Source organism: Pollicipes pollicipes, unplaced genomic scaffold (genome assembly GCF_011947565.3).
Source record: "Pollicipes pollicipes isolate AB1234 unplaced genomic scaffold, Ppol_2.1 Scaffold_6686;HRSCAF=7923_pilon_pilon_pilon, whole genome shotgun sequence".
Taxonomy (NCBI): Eukaryota; Metazoa; Arthropoda; class Thecostraca; order Pollicipedomorpha; family Pollicipedidae; genus Pollicipes; species Pollicipes pollicipes.
The window spans coordinates 1922561-1932351 of NW_023596921.1; positions in this window are offsets into that span (position 1 = coordinate 1922561).

Sequence of the window (9791 nt, forward strand, 5' to 3'; positions counted from 1 at the left end):
TCAGAATGTCATACTTTGATTAAGAAGAGTAAGATATGAACGCCACCTTGTGGTTACCGCCCGTAACTGCCCTAATTATGGAGTTTTAATCAATTAGGTCAAGGAGACAAATTTCGAAAATCTGGATGGGATTCTGAAAGGCCATTGCATCGTTCGTTTGAGACCAGTGACTTATTACTATCTGATGTCTTCGTCTAAGCTCAATTTCCCAGGTCCCGTCGTATGATATGCACACTTCCAAAAGTGATCAATGTTAGCTTTTTACTTCATTGCTTACTGGCATACACCTGCACCTGCACACGCTCTCGGGTGGGTGTCAATTTGACCCAAAACCGGAAGGTTTTTCCAGGAGGATTTCTGAACGGCGCGGCCTTTGCATGGGTATAGAGAACTGAATAGCGGACCTCTTGATATGACAATATTAGAGGCACCTTATCAGGTCACTGACCTATGGCAGGCCCAAGTCAGACCTTGGATGTTGGCGAAGGCCATTTCTTGGGAAGTGTTCAATGTGATGCAACAACAGAGCGTTAGAAGAAGGTACACATACCTGAAAAGGTTTCTTAGGCAATAAGCCAGTTCAATTTAGAGTTACAACCAATTCCATCCACCTAGGGTCAGGTTTGAAAGTCAGACCAGTCAGAGCTAACCTGCTTTTTTCTGGAGAGTTTGAGTTACGAGGTAGGTTATAGTGCTCATTTCGAATTGGTTAATGACAGGGACCGCAACAGACATGTTCCATGGACTTTTAAGCGTCAGAGCAGATCACTCACCTGAAATGACCAGCGGCAGCATTTTTTTTTTTAAAGGAATATACCGCGTTGCGTAATCCCCGACGCCTATTCGAATGACAAAAAGGGAGCATTTTCACAAGTATGTGGTGACATTGACCTTAAAAAGGTCGAGCAAGGTCACTGACCTTAATTGAAAACCACTGACATTTTGCTTAGAACAGGGATATAGCTTCACGGCCGTTGCATGACAAGGCTTTGGGAACTTGAGACACCAATCTAGGGTCTGAACTTCTTTTATCTCATTCAAACCCTATGCCATAACATAGAAAACTCAAATTTTGACACAGGTGAGTTCACATGCATGCCAGCCCACCCTGCAAATTTGATACTTCAAGCTTTATCAGTATTTAAGATATCAGAGGGGTTCAAATTGACCCCCAACCGGGCGAAGGGTATCCAACCGGCTACCCGGGCGCGTGATGAGGTAAAATCTTTTTCGTTTTGCCTGTCTGTAGCGCGTTTGGAAAACAGGCAGTTACAGAAGCAATACAAAGTTGTGGGAACAAAAAATCGTGTACTGCACCGAATAGCCCTCAAGACGGCTTTTTCAGTTCAAAATCCCAAGCAGATGTGCAATAATCCCTTAAATACCGTTCTCCATAGGTTATAGGGAGTGCTTCACATTTAGGTAGGGTTTTGAACTGAAAAAGTCACCTTAAAGATTTTTCGTGGCAGTTCACAGCCCTGTCCTTCTAAAGGCCTAAGCCATCTAGTTTTTGGCTGCACGTCTGCAAGGATATGCAGACTATTTCAGGAAGACTATAGCAAGGTTTCCCAGGGATCCACGACGCCATAATGACGTCATTGAAATATTTCCATTCCATTCGGCATGTGGCGATCAAGGCCAAGCGAAATATAGCTGTCGATTTGTTCATATCAGGCGTTCGTGAGTACGATCTCCAGATATGACGGTCGTCATTTGGCCCTCAATCTATGTTGTGCAAGGTACAATGACATGATCAAGCAATGACATGTTGAAGAGCGTAGTTACTAAAAAGACACATTGTGTTCTCTAGAGCAGTCTTTTCCATTTAAAAGGCAATAGTTATAAGTGAGCTTAATATACCGTAGCCGATGCCTGCTTAAATACCTCTAAATGTGGAGCATTTCCTTTAAACCACTCAGGGAAGCTAGTGTGCCCTAGATGCGACTTATTCTACATCTATCGATAAGGCACAATTTCTGTTTCCGGCTGAGTCCACCACGAGTCAATGTCAAACGCCAAATCATCGCCTAATTGCACACGAATGTTGGTTTACTTTGCAATCGAACATATATCTAATCTGCATGGGTCGCTCTTCACGGCCGTCCTCTGGCCGCCCGCTGGCCCTGGCGCGGTGCAAACCTGAGCGGCGTGGGACGCGATTCCGCCGGGTACCTCCCTCTCAGGTTTGTTTTCTTTTTTCCGGACATATACATAGCACTTGGGCGTGAGACGCAGTTTTGCCGCGCCACACTCTACTTCCTACTTCCACCTACTTCCACCCAAGTGTATCGCCCCTACATGATCTTGTTTTTGACGGGGCCCTCATCTGCTCTTCCGGCACGGCCTGCGCGCGCAGGCGCCTTGCCCGGCCTGCTCAGCTGTCACTGGCTGGCTGGCTTATAGACAGTGTTCCAGTTGTTATGCCGAGTACGGATTGTAGCCGGGGAGCGGAGGAGATGCAGTACGAAAGAATACATACGCACGCGGATGCTACTAACAAGAGAATGCATACGCACGCGCTAGTAGTGAAAATACCAGCTTCGCCTTGCATTATTATCAAAACACATATTTCTTGCAGCGGCATATGCGTAGCCTATGGGCAGCGTTTTAGTGCCTGCCCTAAAGCGTTGGAGGGAGCTGAGAAGCCACTCAAGGTTTTCCGAAATAAAGTCCTGTTCACAAGGACCGCGTACCGGCTCCGCAACGCCTTCGCAACGGCGCCCGTTTACAATGATGATTCCAAGTTTCAAACGTCTGCTCGGATCATTGGAGCATTTGGTCCGCTTCAATCATTTGGACATCTGGACAGTTTCAATCATTTGAACATGAATGTTGGAACTGTGGATTTATCATTGCAAATAAAAGTGATGTTAGGTTTGAATGTCTTTTGAAATAGTCGAATGTGATCTAATCAGGTCTGTATTCACGTTCAAATCCCCTAAGAGATAATTTGGTCAGCCATGTTGTGCATTGTTTCCATAGATATTGATACGCGTGAGATGGATAAATGCTTTAAATAGCATCCAGTAAAACTACCATTTTAGTGTTTCATGCAGCATTTTCCCCTGCTTTCATTTAGAAACATTGCTGTGAACAACACATGCAACAAAACTGTAAAGCTACACATAACCATTACACCAAGGTAAAGAGTCACTTCAGATGGTGATCCATGGCCATTGCATTGATTGTGCTTTTTATTTTGCAGACTGCTTTCACCTGTTTGAGAACAGGACATCCACACCATCTTCTCTGTCTGTTTCAGCACAAGTGTCAGCGTTTTCAAGCCCAGAAAACAACCCCAAAGTCGGGTCTCAAGTTTGACGTTTCCCCTGCATCCGTTACCATCCATTTGTCTTGGGTGGGTGGGACAGCAACCTGAACGCCAGCCGGTTCGCCGCTACATTCAGGCGGTGCACAGGATGCAGCAGGAACATCACCGGGCTGGGTCCCACATCCACCCTGGCTGTGGGTCCCAGTCCCAGTCAGCGGGGTACCAGCGGCACGGATGACGACGACAGCACCGAGGTGCTCGATGTACTGAGCGACCACGACTACCGACCGCGGCTGTCCTTCGTAGTTGTCAATGCCGTTCGCTATATCGCCGCATTCGTCGTCCGAAGGGCACTGGACAGAGGAGGCTGCGCCACCCGGCAAGAAGCACTGGAGAGCCGTCAAAAGTTCGACAACACCACATCCTTATATCACCGTCAGTGGCTGAACAATCGCGATGGGCTGATGAATCTTTCCGTAGATGCAGTCAAGAGATGGTTCTGAGTACTAAGGAGGAGTTCCGCCGCTACATTGTGCAGCTGGACGCGGCTTACCATGCGGTGTCCTGGCGGATGCTGAAGAGTGCGGTGGTGTGCTGCATCGGTACCGATGACGTGTGAGATCCCGGCCGCCACCTCCTGGAAACTCAGGACGGTTTGGAAACCACCACGCCGAGCTGATCAGGGTGCTGGTGGCCCCCTACCAACGGGTGTATCTTCTTCACCAGGCAAAGTTTCACAACGTACGCTTGCAGAGGAACAGGATCCGGCAAAACGTCACCAGAGCAGTGCTGCTCAGAGGTTTCCTGTGCGCACCGATATTTTGTCTTCATTCGCCGGTGGCATGTCCAGCAATTACCCTTTCCTACAATTTTCATACCTCTCTGGTCGTTGGGTTCGTCCGACCCATTCCCTATTGTCTGTTTAAAATTCTGTTACATGTAATCTAGAATTTCGTAGAAAAAAAAATGGTTGTTTTGATGTGCGATGTCCAGCATATGAATTTCTGTGCGACGTTCTATCGATGTTATTTACCAGCAAGCTTTATAATTGTTTGTAATTTGATGAAAGTTTAATGGCCAGTTTGCAGGAAAGTGAGCGCGAATCCTCGATGTTTTTTTAGGAGTTTGTGGCACCTCGCAACAGACCGGCCGGCGGCTTGCGCATATCTTGGAGGAAGTCAGACGTCGTGAAGAACTGATAAACATACCTGTTGAAGGACAAGGCATCTGTTGCAACTACATTATCGGGTGATTGATAAATATGCTAAATTAAAGAGCACTGCGACATTAGAAAATTGATAAATACGGATCTCATGGCATTGCCAGGTGATTTACACGTGCGTTAGCCTACAAGACATCGTTGTATTGCCAGTTAGCTGAAATTTAAACTTGCGTTATCGAATGCATTATTGCTTTTATTGCCGTGACAATTATCATTGTGTAAATACGTAGTTGGTCTTGAGTGCTCATAATTATTCATTTCTTTTGTAAGAAGCTGGCTAAACAGGCCATCACCTGGCTGGGTGCCTACTCGTAGCCATTATATCCGAGCGCGACAAGAGCCCGTGCTGTGCCCCTCCCTCTGTGAACATGGGACTGGCGAAGACAGCGGAGGGCAACACATCACGCCTCACGCGAAGCAGACTCGGCAGCGTCTCGTATGTCGGCACCACACGTGCGGCTACCGGCCCGTGGACACCAGCAGCATTACCGCGGCACCCGGTGTGTCGACGGCGACCCCGAAGCATTATCAGATATCGCGTCCCTGAACTCCCATCGTGGGATCCGGAACAACGGCGGATAGACTCTACGCCACTTGACACACGAACACTAGCAAAAACGGCATTCGCGCTGATGCCTGGCGTGAGCGTGGCGGGACCATCTGGGCCATTGGCGACGCCGCGGCGGTCGGTGCCAGCGGTGGACCCGCACTCCCCAGACTTCCGGAGCGGGTATCACCCGTGCCATATCGGACACGACCGCAGCCGACCCCCGTGGGCTCTAAAGCGCCAGATAGAGAGGAAGATAGCGGCTCCATCATCTCTGGTGTGAGCACGGCGGACCGCCCGCGCAGAGAGCGGTTGTGGAGCTCGATGGCACGGATTTCTCCACGAAGGTAACTCATTGAACAGTGAAATACAAGAAATAGATATGTTAGGATCGTTGACACATGACTGTATGTCGCAGAGGCCTTTAATATTGGCTCCATCTTTAATTCTCGCTTCTGCTATCTCACACACCTCGCACATGCGTTGCAAAAGCTGTCAGAGCCAGTTTGTGTTTTTGACGGTACCGATATGGTGTTGAGGTTTGCCCACCAGCAAGCTGACCACCCCAATGAACCGTCCTGTGTAGTCCTGTATTTCTTTGAACGCAGAGCACAGCAAACCATGCTGGTGCTTCGATCTGCTGTCAATGAAGTAAAGGATGTGGCAGTCCTCAAAGTCTACATGAAACAGCAAACTTTGTTTACCACATCTATGACCTGTTGGTGAAGTTGATGTGTAAGATTAGCACTTCACAATCTGTATTCATTTTCCATCAACGCTGATTTGCTGTCTGTCCTTCAACGGCTCCCAAAACAATCCCTTCAAGTACGATCACCACCTCAGTATTGATTTTGCGGCATTTTGGCATATTCCGCAAAGCATTTCCCAGAGCTTCCTGCATTGTTGTTCCTTGTTTGGTTTTTTAGTTAACAGAAGGGGTCTACGAAATGCTAATTTTATTTCTTTCGCCCGTTTCGCCTATCAAAGGTCACAGTTATCATCGTTCAGGCACACTTTTTGATCATCTTTGACAGCAGCTCTCCAAGATCGTTTCTACATGGCTTTAGCTTGCACAGTTTTAGATATTTTTGCGGCGGCCGGCTCCCGGTGCCCTCTCCTCCCCCCCCCCCCCTTCGTAGGGCAAAGGTGAGAAACTCTCGTAAGGCGAGGGCCAAGTCCTAGCAAGGTGTCATTGAAATGGGCGCCATCGACTTGAAGTCACCATTGAAGTGATATTGTCATGACTCCCTGAGACAGCTAAGGGTCTTGCGCACTTGGTATACGGAATCCAACGTGAGCCCGGCTGGAAGTCCGTGATTCTGTGAGGTGCAGTACAACGTGCGTCTTGCACAAACGAAGCAGCGCGTTGTTCACCGTTAGGTCAAGATCTACCCTTGGTTAGTGCGAGCTAATCGTCGACCTTGTGTGCATCCCGCCCTACCCGTCATAACTACTTGTGCTTCCGTCGGCGCGCGTTGGAATGCCAAGGGCGGGATATCCCCGTGCTAGTGGTGTGGTAAGGAAACGCCTGCTAGCCATCTTCCTGGATGTGCATCCTCGAAGGCATTAGGTGAGCAGCAAATGTTGTCGGCTCAGTCTGGTTGCATTTATCTTTCTGGGATTGCGTGGTCGGTTCAATGCGTGAATAAGAACAGCTACATACCCTTTTACGGCCACCCAGCTATGGCGTCTTTTACGCCACCTTAATGATAGGTCTAGTTGCCAGGAGTTTATCAACATGCACTGGAACAAAGCATATGTTTCAAAGGCACGGTACGTCTACAGATGCAGGCAGTTGTTTCGTGGCCAGGGAGGAAATCACGAATGCTCTGAAACTGTTGCAATGGCCATGGTGCTCGCATTGCATGTTTGTTCTTTGAGCACCGGAACTGGCCACCCTCTATTAGCACGGCGATCGTTCAGATTGTCGAGTCTGAGCGTGGGCAGGAAGAGCACTGGAATACGAGCGCCCTGCTGAAGTGAGGTCACTGCCACTCGGAAGCGCGCTCGGTGATGGGATGTCTTGAGAACGTCCTCGCCTTGACGGTGCGCACGATCGCTCGAGTGGCTCTCACGCCGCGCGGCTTTGCCATAACGGCGCCTTACCAGGCGAATCGCGATGCCACGAGCAGAGGAACCTGTGCTCCCAGCCACGAGAAAGTCTTCGGCCACAATCATGCTTCTGGTGAACGTGAGCCCTCACTCGCTAAAAGTTCCCCTGGGGTTTTCTTGGGGGGCTTGAAAACATTTGGGATATAATTCGGGCTGTTTAAATCGCTGACTTTGACAACTTTACCCCTTTCGTAATTTTTTCATTATTTTGTTCTGAATGGGTGACATGCAACCTACTTCTGACGTTCATGTCAGTTGGGTTTCTCGCCTAATCACTGCTATAGGTTCCTTGTTTGTAATCGGGCCATGTTAATTTTCCGTTTCATAACCATAATTAATTTGGCGTCAGTGATGTCAGACATTATTGCATTCGAGAGCATGTGGTCGGGCCAACAGAGGTCAAACTTGGCCGGGACTGCCCAATGCTGTTTTATATGGCAATAATGACATTCATACCTACATGAATGTAAATGCCATCTACCATAACTATTATTAACTAGGTATTATGACCCACCATATCGACATCATTTTGACGATCAGCGTGCGGCCAGTCGCACTGAGTGTTTTTGTGCAGGTTCGCGATGGGTCGGTGAAATTCAAAACAGGTAGGTACAGAAAGGGGCCCACGTACTACATTACACGTGGAGGTGGCAAGGAAATTGTGATAAAGCGTAATCGAAGCGTAACAAGGGAACAGAGGTTAGCAAAACGCAAAGTTCCGGCCAGGGTGGTTTCGAATAATGCCAACATCTTTATGACGTTTTAAAATCCAAAACTTGCGCCCGGGTGACCGGTCGAATACTCGTCGCTCGGGCGTGAGAAGGGAACAATTTTACCCCCCCTCAATAAAATCTAAAAAAATGCTGGGACGTCAATTTCACCGGGTGGATTGACCTCTATATGAGTGCATTTGTGTCCAAATTTAAGGTTCCCGGATCATAAAGTTCGGATTAAATCAGTTTGAAAATGGTCAAAAGCCGAATTGGCGCCCAAAGTCCTCTCAGACCTTTGTATGCAACCACCTTGAGCCCAGACACCCGTTCCAAGCTAAGGTTGTCTAGGGTCACCGGTGCCCATTTAAGTTCGGTGACCGTGTGTGACCTTAAGAAGATTATGATGACCTAAATCCTTCACGATCGTTTTGATATTTGAAAAAGCGTCAAGAATTCTGCTAAGCGATACGCTCCTAAAACCAGAATGTTGACCCAGGTCATTTTAGGGCAGCAGCCAGCTCTAACCTTTAACAAGTCCATGGAAGATGCCTGTTGCGGTCCCTGTTATTACAAGAGAAAACGTTTTAGCTGTCAAAACACACCGCGTGAATATCCAAAGGATGCCGAAACGTTGGGCGCGATTACACGTTCCAGAGAGATATTCTCAGAAATTTTGGGAGAGAGGGAGCATCGTCCTCCCACTGAATAGAGTGAGGACCAGTGCATAGAGCTGTGAAGTCATATGACATTCTGCAATGCTATGTACGACATGGATGTAAACTTTCTGTGCGGCAAGCTGCACAGAACTGAAAAAAATATGGTTAACCATGGCTTGAAGTGTTTGCCCCTTCAATACTGTTTGCTGCTCTTAAAAAGCGCCAAACATTACTTTAAATTTTGTCTCAGTTATATTGATTTGCTACTAGAAGCCATTCATAACCCGCGGATGACGCTGAAACCATCACGCTTAAAGTTATCCGGAAAGTGAGTTGGCGAAAATACGTTCCATGGGTCGCCACTGTCAAGCGAATACTGTCTTTTAATTGGTGGTATAGTTTTAATTCGTTGCATTCGCATGTCATACAGACACATTAGGAATGAAAAACGCAGTCTGTTTCGTGTATCATTCGGCAGGATGATAGTCAGAAGCCTCTGTTCAAAAAGGCTTGAGGTCTGAACATAATCATCTTACGGTGTTTTCTGTCACAGTCGTTGTTGATCTCTGTAGCGGCAAGATGGGAGGAGCTGGGGCCACCAAAGCCAAACCACCACTGAACAATATATAATAATTATTTTTCTCAGACCTGTGTTGTTTTAGACGTATAGCCGCATAACCAGCTCTTCTTCGCGTGATTTTTATCTACGATGGTATGCAACTCAGGCGCCGCTTAGAGCTACTTTTACACTTGCAAGCAGCAGAGCATGTCCACAAAATATCATCCATTCATGCGTCTTGAACAGCGCAAAAATCTGGCACCACGTGGCACCATATGCAGAAAATTATATTATACTAACTTCTAACATTCCACTTCTCCAACACAGGAAAATGCTCCAAAATAAGCAGGTATGTGGTATCGCGACTTATCCGACAGCACTTAATCCTGCAAGACCGTTTTTGGCATTTCTTTTGCAGTAAGCGTGCTTGATGCATATACAAATGGCCAGTTAGAACTAAAATTAATTGAAGCGCGTAACAATGGCCAAATGTATATGGTCTTGCATATCTGTGTCATGACACATATCAACTTGAAGCTCTCGATGCGATAAGGGTTAACATGTTGTCCATAACACATGTTGAACTTACGAACGCGATGCAAAAATTGAAATCCGGGTTGTACACATGGTCCCATGTCCCTACATCTCCCACATTCGAAGAATTTCTGCTCATTCATTCGCGACCACCAGCGGGCTGGACCGCCAGCCCTA